Raw genomic sequence first — 12372 nt, forward strand, 5'->3', positions numbered from 1 at the left:
ATCCACTTATTATAATAAAAACTTTCAACAAGATAGCATTCACAAAACTTAATGGCTCAAGCAAAGATTAAATGTATAATTTCAGCAAGCACCTACATGGCTTAAGAAGAACAAGTATACACAAATTGCCTAATATAACTATTCCATGTACAATGCAGACGACAAAGGAAGGATTGGGCCTTCAATACCTATAAAACATGCACAATAGCACAATATAATGAAATAAAATAAAATTTTATGAAAATAAACATTACAAATGATAAGTTTTGTAATAGTGTTGACATTTCAAGTGACCTATTATGATTATACACATAAATATAAAATGTACATACATTTTACTATGAAAATTTTAAGTGAATGACAAAAATTTTACATTATAAAACTTTTAAATGGGTGTAGTGAATCTTCCATGGCTAGTAGGTTCATATTGAATTAGATGGCCTTTTACCTCACGTATCATAAATGTCTCAAACTTAAATTATTATTTCAATTGGACACTTTTTAAGAAGTGCTCCTCCATGCTTAGCTACTTAGGAGAAATATAACTATCATCAAGCTTAAGCTAAATATATAATTATCAACTACAGGTAAGCATTTAGTATTCACTATTTTGTGACAGCCTTCAAGTTAGATAATTATAAGAGCAAAACTGTACCACATTTTACACAATAATATCCATCAACCATGCTCCTACTCACTATGCAATTCAACTATATTTCACTATATAAACTAATATTCACAGTTTTGGTATCATATTATCTATCCATTTGAAATAAGTTAGAGATGAAAAAATAGGGATATTTTGTGCTCCAACTTCTAAGTTTAGTATTTCTCAAGGCCATGCTCATTAAAAGCTAACTTCATATTTCAATCAATAATTTTTGTGTCCCTTTTCCTTTATCCATATCATCTAGAAGTTTATATTTGGCCAATATTAAACAAAATACAATAAAAGTATTAGTCTGAAGTAATGTTAGGGAATATGTATCTAAACAATTTGATGTTAAGTTCACTTTGACAACTTTCAAACCATAAGATATTAGTATTTACTGAGAAAGTTAACAGAAAAAAAATGGTCTATTTCTATTCTGACATGAGTCAAAATACAGCATTTGTGATTTGATATGAAGAGCTATAAAAAAGAACTACCATTGCTTGCTAATAATATCAATAGTAATATATAAAACTAGATTTGTGCACCAGTGGGGTCCCTGGGCCTAGCCTCCACCCTTTCACAATCCGGGACACCACCAGTGCATGGTCAGGGCTGGGGAGGGACCGTGGGAGAGCTCCAAGATTTATGTCTAAAAATACAAAAAACTAATACAAAATACACAGGTTTGCTGATAAAGTGTTTGTTCCCTGCCATCATTCTTCGATGGAGTAATTGATTTGAGGAACCTGATTTGCCTCAGGTGCTGAATAAACGATTAAGCACAGACAACTATTTTTATTTCCACGGTTCACATTCAAAATCACATGCTCACTTGGTCCAGTCAAAAGTGCTCAACCAGCCCGACCTGTGTGGCTCAGTGGTTGAGCATCAACTTATGAACCAGGAGGTCACAGTTTGATTCACAGTCAGGGCACATGCCCAGGTTGCAGGCTCCATCCCCAGTGTGAGGCTTATAGGAGGCAGTCAATCAATGATTCTCTCTCATCATTGATGTTTCTATCTCTCGGTCCCTATCCCTTTCTCTCTAGAATCAATTTTATATATGTGTGTGTGTGTGTGTGTGTGTGTGTGTGTAAAATAAGAAAACTGTCCCAGTGATATTTTCTTTTTTAACCATTTCTCAGATCATGCAGATTGAGCACATGAGTACAGAATCACAGGCTAGAATTTACTTTGAGGAGTCATTGGTTTCATCTACTATTCTATATTTGAACTATTATAAACAGACAAGGCACTCAATTCTTTTTAAAAATAAATCTGGACCGCAGTAGGAAACAATAGAACTACAAATTTAATCACATCAGGGAAAGGAGTAAAAAAATTCAACTCCTGAGTAAAATAGAGCATTGTTAAAGGGCTCAACTTTTCATCATCAAAACAAAGTGACCATTTCATATTTCAGGTTCAAGTGTAATATACAATTTATATTTCCTTTCCAGATATTTAAAGCTAGAACTCTCAGTTCTATCTATAGGGTTTGAAAAGAAGTCTAGCATTTATACTCTAATGTTTATGAGTGAATAAAAATGAAAGCATTTCAATATTACTTTTACTTTGAATTACTTCAACAGCATCTTACAATTTTACAACTTAACTGACTGAGAGATAAAACATGATGCAGTTTGCGGGACATTAACATCCTTTCCTTTTCAAGTACAACTCTGCTTTGGTACAAAATTTTCTTGCCTATTTTATTTTGCTTTTGCTTCTGCATTTTTACAAAAATAAGACGCATATATTTCAGAAGGAAGGGTGTACCTAACTGTATAAAGATTTTCATTTGTATTCAGTGTAGGTGCAACGTATGCTCAATTAATTTATATGGCCAAACTGAGGATTGCATATTCAGCTTAATTTAGATCTCGATCTTTAAAAGATTGAGATTGAATAGTGTGCCTTTTCCTTTGTGTGTCCTGAGTTTGTTCCACCTTTCTACAATGAAAGAATCTCATTTTGCCCTTTATTTCAACCTAGAGGGTAGTAAGTCACTCCCTCAGGTGTAATAACCCAGGCACTAACTGTGATTCAGTTAGCAAGATGGTGATAATGGTAACAATATCTCAGAGTCTTTCCCCCCAGAGACTCTCAAAGACACCACCAGTACTCACTCTCCCACATTATGAGTTTCACGAACTGTACCTGAAGGTTTAAATGCAGCCCTAAGCTGAAAAGTATTTTTTTAAGTGGCACCTTGTTATTATTATAGCATACATCTGTTCCCTGTGTGCCTTTGGAGTTGTCTCAGCTTATGACAACAACAAGTTTTTACAACTGTCAGCAAGTGCCAGCACAACTGGGGAAGGGCAAGTAAGAATGTCTTGTACTGCATGTATCAACAGTATTACTCCCCATAGTCCTTTGCTGGGGATCGTTATGGAGTAAATATATACTTAGTAGAGTCAAATGGTGCCAGGAAAAATTATCGGGGTCATGCGTGGGGGGAGAGAGCTGAATGCTGTCAAGCTGTTTTATTTTATAAGAATAATCTGGCATGTGACTTTTGCTCAAAGCAATATGTCTCGTTAGTGTCCAAAAGGCATTTCTGAGGGTTTTTTTTTTATTTACTGGATATATTTGTGTACCAGTTAACAGTGACTAGCATCTCTCTAATATCTCCTCTCTCATTCATTTGCTCCATGGGATGAAATGAAGAGGCACAACAAAAATTGAAGGAAGAAACTATGAGTTTTTGAACAGCTCATCTTTGATCAAAAATTGTTTTTAATAATGATGGAATGAATGAAAATGTGACAAAAGGCAAAAAGAAGAGGCTAAGATGAAGTATTGGGAGGGTGTAAAACATTTCTTTTTTATTTCTTCTTCAAAATCAGGCTCTTTATTTATGGATTGTCACCGAAGATTACTTTGGATTTCAGGCACATTGTGAAGTGTCAGAGGAAGAGTGGGTTGGTAGGAGACAGGAGAAGGGCTGCATGCAATACTGACCATTCCCTTAAGGGAGGGAGAATTGGCCACAGAACAGAATACCATTGGTTTTGCTGTGCTGCATAAAGAAAAGGAAGTGGTGGTCAGCAAGAACCTGGAGGTGATTCTTGCACATTGAAACATCGTGATGGCCCAGGATGTAGGCTGCAGCCTCGATGCCTTCCTAGTTGACCTCCACAAAGGACTTGTGCATGACCTTGGACAGAAACGACATTCTCTCCCAGACGACATTCCAGGAAAGTCTGCCATGATCCTCTCAAAGGCATCAGTCATGCCCAGAGAGCCAAGGACATCCTCCATGTCGTTAAACATTTGCCCAGGTTTCTCCTCATTCTCGCTGGCTTTAAATGGTCTTCCCTCGGTTTTCTGTTTGTTAAACTGATTATCCCAGTTTCCTTTGAAGTAGATGGCATTCATGAGAACCAGACAAGCAACTTGATTAACTGAATTTGGAGACAGCAACTTTGTAATTTTACCCTCTGTCTTGTTAGTTACACATCCGGTGTTGATGTGTTTTCTAGCCTCCTCTGTAGCTTTGAAGAAGTCAAGCTCTTCCATCTCTGCTTGGTAGAATTTACGGCAGGAATCTTTGAAAGATGAGTTGAAATCATAAGCATCATAAGACTTTTCTCCAAAGAGCCTGTTGGCAGTTATAAGCAAGTGCTATGTGTCAGTCCTATTGACTTTGGTGACATGCGATTAGAAACCCTGATGGGCATATTCACCTCCGCCATCGCTTTTACTTAAAGCGCCTGGGCCGTCTGGGCTGAGATGTTTCCTTTTGCCTCATGAAGACCAGGGCCAGGCAGAGTTGATGCTCATGGATGAGAAAAAAGGTAAAGGCAAAAGTGCCATTTGCTTCCAAGAGAGTATCCATGATGGAAAGTCCTAGAGTCTTGGCAATGCAGCCAGAGTAAGAGGAGCAATGGCAGCAAATACATTTCTAATATCAGAGATTTTTGTAGACTTTGAAAATAATAATCAAATATGTGTTTGAGGGTATTAAAGTGGCAAGGGTAGCATATCAAATTGAACTATAATTAGATCATTTTTATCAGTATACTATTTTGACTGTCATAGACTTTTTTCAAGGTCAGCAATAAAAATATTTTTAAAATAGTGTTTCTTTAATAAGGTATTTGAACCAAATACCTTGCATATATGTATATGGTCAGGCACTTGTAATCAACATGTAAACTCATATTCTCATTATTACATGCATGAGCTGAGGTGTGGTCTAGAAGGAGGTATGAGAATGAATAATGAGAACTGCTGAAATCTTATTCTCTCTGAAATAGTTATGGACATCAGAGCCTAAATATCTGATTCCTATTAAGCAAGAGAAAAGTGTATGTCCATTGTTGACAAGGTCAGTACCTTCATTGCTAATAGTAATGGAATTGCTGTGCAAGACAGCATTCTGTATGACTATCCAGCTCTCCTTCACAGAACGGGGAGCACAATAATGGATTTGTCAATGTTTTAAATTACTTCATATCATCTCAAATATTCATGACCAATCCCCCCCACCATGAACTTTATCTTGCATTGTCTTCACAAAATGCCATGTCAAGCTTTTCCAACAAATTGGCTCTAAAAACCTTTCTAGATTTTTAGCACAAATAAGGGATGTATACATCATGGAAACAATATCCTATCTAATAGAGAGGGAACATGCTAATTGACCATCACAAAATCGCAAAGATGATGGTGCCCACAGCCAATAAGGAGGGAATATGCTAATTGACTGCCACATTCTCAAAGATGGTGGTGCCCACAGCCACAAGATGGCGGCACCCACACCCCTCAGCCCTGCCGGGGTGGCAGGCATGCGGCAAGGCCAGGCCCGGCCGCTCCGTGCACCTGCCTCCAGAGTCCCCCAGTCTCCTCAGCCCCCCAGCCGCCAAGGGCCGGCCCGAGGTGCAGGCAAGCCTTGGATGGCAGCTGCGCAGCCACCCAGGGCCACCCGAAGCTCAGGTAACCAGGGCCGGCTGAGGCTTGCACAGCTGGTAGTGGCAACAGCAGAGGTGTGATGGGGGCGTCACCTTCCCCTGATCACCAGGTCGCCTCCCGCCCCTGAGGGCTCCCGGACTGTGAGATGGGGTAGGCCGGGCTGAGGGACCCCCCCTCCAGTGCATGAATTTTCGTGCACTGGGCCTCTAGTATATACATATATTTTTTTTTCTTCAAATAACCTATGTTGATATACAATAAGAAAAATGTTATATTAAATGATCAGAATGCAAAACTTTTCCTTATCCCAATTTCTTATTTTAAGCTCCAATGATTGTTATTATTATGGAGCATGAGATATGGGAAACATTTCATTTGCATAAACTGCTACTCAGAAACCCTCTGTGGTGTAATTTAGTCACACTCTATATACAGAAGAAACTACTGCCTAAAGCTGTCAGGAAACTTCACAAAATCAAATCACAACTTTAGAACTAGTTGATTATACTGATCAAAGTATAACCATAGAAATTGCAGTCTTGGTTCAAGCGAGAAAACCTATGAAGTTAAAGATTTATGAAATGTAGGATACATTTGCTCCAAGTTATGTTTCTATGAATACAGTCCCAAATAAACACCATAGTTTTTCAGGACTGCAGAAACTGACTGAGGTCTGTGGTTTGGGGCTATTAACTGACATCAGGCTGGTAGGCACAAACTTGCTTCCATCTGCCTTGACTAACCATATGTAGGCCAATATTTAACAGGGATTTTAACCTAACTGACTGTAACAGCTTTAAATGACTCATTATGAACTATCGTTGAAGTCCTCCTTAGTTCACAGATAATTGGCCTGGAATACTAGAAGTACTTGAGCCTTTCATATCCATCAATCTGTTATTAGTCAGATCACCTTTTTCACAATACTGAAGCCCATATGTAATCTTCAATAAGTATTCAATGATTATACCCTATGGAGCATTCATGTATAAAACACTTTTCCCAGACATTTTAAAAAGGGCTGCTGAATTTATGAATAACTTCACACATTCCCATTTGTAAGAGTCTTTACTTAGGGATTTCATTCTGTAAAGGTTAGATGGCAGAACTCCAAACTAAATAACCTCTTGTTTTCTGCACTTGCTTTATAAGTAATAGAATAAAATTGAAATTCATTCTCACAGGTGACAACTAGGTTTTAATTTATTTATTTTACTTATTTACATAGTCATTTTCTAAAAATTAGTTGGCCTATTTATAATAATTTTTTTTAATATATTTTATTGATTTTGTACAGAGAGGAAGGGAGAGGGATAGAGAGCTAGAAACATCGATGAGAGAGAAACATTGATCAGCTGCCTCCTGCACGCCCCCCAGTGGGGATGTGCCCGCAACCAAGGTGCATGCCCTTGACCGGAATCGAACCCGGGACCCTTGAGTCCGCAGGCCGACGCTCTATCCACTGAGCCAAACTGGTTCGGCAATATAATAATTTTTAAAGCTTAATGTCCTAGCAATCATCAGAATATTTCCCCCAGTATTTCCAGGGCATTTAAGCCTAATTTAAAAGTGAATATTAACAAAACTTAATTTAACTTAAACTGAAAGGTACTAGTAGCATGTGCACTTTAAATCTTAGATGGAGGATTCTGGAAGGAAATGACCACTTAGTGATTACATTATTTGTAAACTCAACACCTTCTCCTCACATTGTGCCATACAGTCTGTCAACAGGAAGATGGGCTGGATTTTCTTTCTTTCAAGAGAACAGTTCTGCCAATAATTATTTAAAATAGTGAATTTACATACAAGATTTCACTTAGAAAAACATTTTTGCCACTAAATTTCTTCCAAAAAAATCTTGGTTTAAAACATGAATACATATTTATGCATTCAACAGTTTTTTTAAATTATAAATAATTGGAAGAAATGTTTTATGTTTATTTTTAGATGGGAATGACTTTAGTTTTAGCCCTATAAATTAATGTATACTTTAAATAGGTCATGACAGTCACAATGGATGACAGTACTTTTAAAATTTAATTTTGTTGTGAAAATTATTTCATTTACTACTACTTGGGTAGACTAGATATCTCTTCATAATATTATTAACTAGAGGCCCAGTGTACAAAAATTTGTGCACTCGGGGGTGGGGGGGTCCCTCAGCCCAGCCTGTGCCCTCTCGCAGTCTGGGACCCCTTGGGGGATGACTACCTGCTGGCTTGGACCTGCTCCCTGGGAGATTGGGCCTAAGATGGCAATCAGACATCCCTCTGACAGCCCGGCAGCCCTCGGGGGATGTCCACTTGCGAGCAGGGAGCAGACCTAAGCTGCAGTCAGACATCCTTAGCACTGCTGAGGAAGCAGGAGAGGCTCCCACCACCACCGCTGTACTGGCAGCCATCAGCCTGCCTTGGGGCTGAACAGAGCTCCCCCATGTGGGAGCGACTGACCACCAGAGGGCAGCTCCTGCACTGAGTGCCTGCCCCCTGTTGGTCAGTGTGTGTCATAGTGACCCCAGTCATTCCCAGTCTTTCTGCTGTTAGGGTCAGTTTGCAAATTACCCTTTTACTATATAGGATAGAGGCCTGGTACATGGGTGGGGGCCAGCTGGTTTGCCTTGAAGGGTGTCCCGGATCAGGGTGGGGGTCCCGCTTGGGTGCCTGGCCAGCCTGAGTGAGGGGCTGATGGCTGTTTGCAGCTGGTCACACCCCCTTCAGGGTGGGGTTCCCCACTGGGGTGCCTGGCCAGCCAGGATGAGGGGCTGAGGGCCGTTTTCAGGCTGGCAGGCGACTGAAGCTCCCAGCCTCTCTTTTTTTTTATTTTTATTTTTTTATTCTGGGATTTATTTACCTTCTATAATTGAAACATTGTTGCCGTTACTGGCGCTCCCAGCTCTGAGGCCGCAGCCAGCTGAAAGCAGGTATCTGGGGTTTGTTTAGCTTCTATAATTGAAACATTGTTGCTTTCAGGCTCAGAGCCAGGCCGTGGCAGGCGGGGAACCTTGGCTTCCTCCATCACTGGAGCAAGCAAGCCTCATATTCGCTTCAGCAGCGTGGCTGCCGGTCGCCATCTTTGTTGGCAGTTAATTTGCATATCGCCCTGATTAGCCAATGGGAAGCGTAGCGGAGGTACAGTTAATTACCCTTTTTGTCTTTTATTAGATAGGATAAACAAATATGCTCTTAAAATATACCATATGGAAGACACTCAGCTAAAACTGTAAGATACCTCAAGTATTTCATATGTCTTACCTAGATGGATCTTGCAATCTTATGCAATCAGAGCTATATGCATGTAAATACAAATAATAGTATAAGGTTATATTTCAAAAAATTAAATGAATGCTCTAGGGACAATATGTTCTGTATACTACCTGCATCACGACTTATTAAAGAAGCAGATGTCCAATCCCACCCTATACCTATTCAAACAGCATGAATGGACCTAGAGGTTATTATACTAAGTGAAGTATGTTGGTCAGAAAAAGACAAACACCATGATTTCACTTACATAGAGAATGTGAAGAACAAAATAAATGAGTAACCAAAATTGAAACAGACTCATAGACACAGAGAACAGACTGATGGTTGCCACAGGGGAGAGGGATTGAAGGACTGGGTAAAAAAAAAGGAAGGGATTAAAAAGTACAAATTCGTAGTTACAAAATAGTCATGGGGATGTAAAGTACAGCATAGGGAATACAGTCAATAATATTGTAATAACTATGTATGGTGCCAGTTGGGTACTAGAAATATTAGGGGAACACTATGCTATACACCTGAAACTAATACAAAATAATATTAAATGTAAACTGTAATTGAAAATAAAATTTTAATTGAAAAACAATGTAATTATCAGTGCCTACTGCAAAATGAAAACATGTGTGCCCTTGTTTAAAAAGAAGGGAAAAAACATGTCATTAAGTTGTAAAGTATACATACAGCCTTTTCCTTTGTGCTGTAGGCCTTCTCTCTTACCTTGTCATGATGTTTGTTGTTTGCTATTTTGTTCAAGCAAAAAAAAATTAAAATTTTAAATTATGAACATTAATTTTATGTTTTTATATTGTGTAATGCTGGTTTAAAATGCAAATATTAAGAGCCTATAACATGGATAGGGAATTACTGAACTTACATAATTCATAACTTTAGTCAATAAATGCTTATGTATTTCATTCTTACTAGAAAAATAAATGTTCCACAAAACTAACTCAGTTGTTATTTTATTTCCTGTTATGCACACATTCTACCGGCACTTTCTACTTTAAGCTTAGTGATGAGTAAGAAAGGACTAAAAGTTGAAAAAAACTATGGGTTGTCTTATCTTTCCTTCTCCTTCCATGTCATCATTTTCAGCATAAGTGGTTAGTCAATACAGGGAAGTAACAAAAGTAAGAAAGGATACGATGGGGTTCTTTGGTTGTTCACATTTCTTAGAATGTCACATTTCAGGACTGCTTCTCTGCTTACTTGGTCATTGATCTAACATGCTTACTTGTATTTGCTTTGAATCTGGCTGAATGCCCAAGCATGGGGTCTACCACAATTCTATGATCAAGGAGCATCACAAATGCTATATGTGAATAATGTGGCAGGAAATAGGGGGAAAACTTGTTGCATGTATTTCCCTTTGGTAATGCATATGCTCAACTTCCCCACTGAACTTCACTTACAAAACATTAGTTCAAAATAAAATTATTGAGAATATCAACCAAATGACTTGTATGCATGCATAGAAGCCTAACCAATGGACACAGCATCGGAGGGGTGTGAGGGCATGAGTGGGGGGATAGGGGCAATGGGGGGATAAGGACACATATGTAATACATATAAAGAATATCTAGATGGTGAAGCAAAACATTAAACCAAATGTGGAGACTACTGCACAGGCCCACACCTAAGGCCTCACACCTCTGAGAAGGAGATTCTTACGCATTTAAAGTTTAAGAATCATAATGGCTAGCAGATTTCAGATTAAGGAGAGTTCTCTTCTACTTGGCTAGGAAAAGACTCCTAGACTCAGATGGACCTGAGCTAATTTACTTGAGAACATTGCTTCCAATCTTACTACCATTTGCATACATCCTTGCCCTGAGTACCCAGGTGTTAGTATTCAAGTGTTTGACCTTCTCTAATTTCAAAAGTGGCAGTGATGAGGAAAAAGCTTAGAGATTTGAACTCGTCATCACTTTTCACAGAAAAGTCCCAAATCAATCAAATCATTAATATCATCCATATGACTTTCTGCCCCTTCACACACATTTCAAAAGTTGAACATGACATTCCATAGAAATTCATGTGGCCTAGAATGTTCAGTACACTGCCCTTGCATTTTTGCAGTAACATAAACGTTTAATCACTTATAAGATTTAATTATTGCAAATTGGAAAAATACACAAGACAATACATTTTTCAATATGAAAAATTTTAAATTCTTGTATTTCACACTAAACGATTCCTGTTAAGCAATAATTTTGTAGTTTCAAGAAATGAAATTCTTGAGAATCTTTCATGTAAGCCAAGATCATCAATAAAAATGCTATTTTCACTATGCTTATATCAATTAAAATGAAAACATAATTTGATAATATAAACATGCTATTTTATCTGTTTCTCTTTTAAGAACTTAGTTTCATATAAAAAACATGAAAATTTAGAAATGAACAGAAGGAATAAGTAAAAGTAGTGCCACAAACATATACTGTTTAGTAACAATTAAAAATATATTTTTAGCTGTGAATATTATCAGTTTCATTCATTAACACAAATAAATGGAAATTGGCCTTAATGCTGCAAATGTTCTTTTGGAAATTTAACATAAATTTATAAAGAATAAGAAGTATATGTTTGAAGTAGATAGAAGAATGCAGATTTTCACTCAATCTGTGGAAGGTTGTACTCATATGTCTGATATAAAACTGAAACTCATAGATATAGATTCATAGGTCACCAGAGGGAAGGAGGGGAGTACGGGAGCAAGGGCAAGGGGGCCAAATATATGGTGACAGAAGATGATTTGACTTGGGGGATGGGCACACAATGCAATATACAGATCATGTATCATAGAAATGTACAATTGAAACTTATATGATCTTATTAACCACTGTCACTTCCATAAATTTAATGTTTAAAAAAATCTTAGTTAAATTAAAGAGACAACTTCATAAAAAGTAGATTCAACTGGCTCTAGCTCAGTGGTTCTCAACCTTCTAATGCGGCAACCCCTTAATACAGTTCCTCATGTTGTGGTGACCCCCAACCATAAAATTATTTTCGTTGCTACTTCATAACTGTAATTTTGCTACTGTTATGAATCGTAATGTAAATATCTGAAATGCAGGATGTATTTTCACTGTTACAAATTGAACATAATTAAAGCATAGTGATTAATCACAAAAACAATATGTAATTATATATGTGTTTTCCGATGGTCTTAGGCAACCCCTGTGAAAGGGTTGTTCAACCCCCAAAGGGGTCACGACCCACAGGTTGAGAACCGCTGCTCTAGCTGATTTGGCTCAGTGGTAGAGTGTCAGCCAGCAGATTGAAGGATTGTGGGTTCAATTCTGGTCAAGGGCACGTACCTTGGTTGTAGGGTTGATTCTTGACCCCAGTTGGGGTGCATGTGGGAGACAACCAGTCGATGTATCTCTTTCACATCGATGTTTCTCTCTCTTGGTCTCTCCTTTCCCTTCCACTCTCTCTAAAAAGTCAATGTAAAAAGTATCCTCAGGTGAGGATTAACTACAACAACAAAAATAGATTCACTTTGCCTGACCGGCTTGGCTCAGTGGA

At 38.1% G+C, this 12372-nt stretch overlaps 1 pseudogene; it reads right to left on the reverse strand.

The window, feature by feature from the left end:
- Positions 1-3526: 3526 nt before the first annotated feature.
- Positions 3527-4499, reverse strand: LOC102436918 (annotated as a pseudogene).
- Between the last annotated feature and the right edge of the window lie 7873 nt (positions 4500-12372).

Source organism: Myotis lucifugus, unplaced genomic scaffold (genome assembly GCF_000147115.1).
Source record: "Myotis lucifugus unplaced genomic scaffold, Myoluc2.0 scaffold_0, whole genome shotgun sequence".
In the NCBI taxonomy this organism is placed as follows: domain Eukaryota; kingdom Metazoa; phylum Chordata; class Mammalia; order Chiroptera; family Vespertilionidae; genus Myotis; species Myotis lucifugus.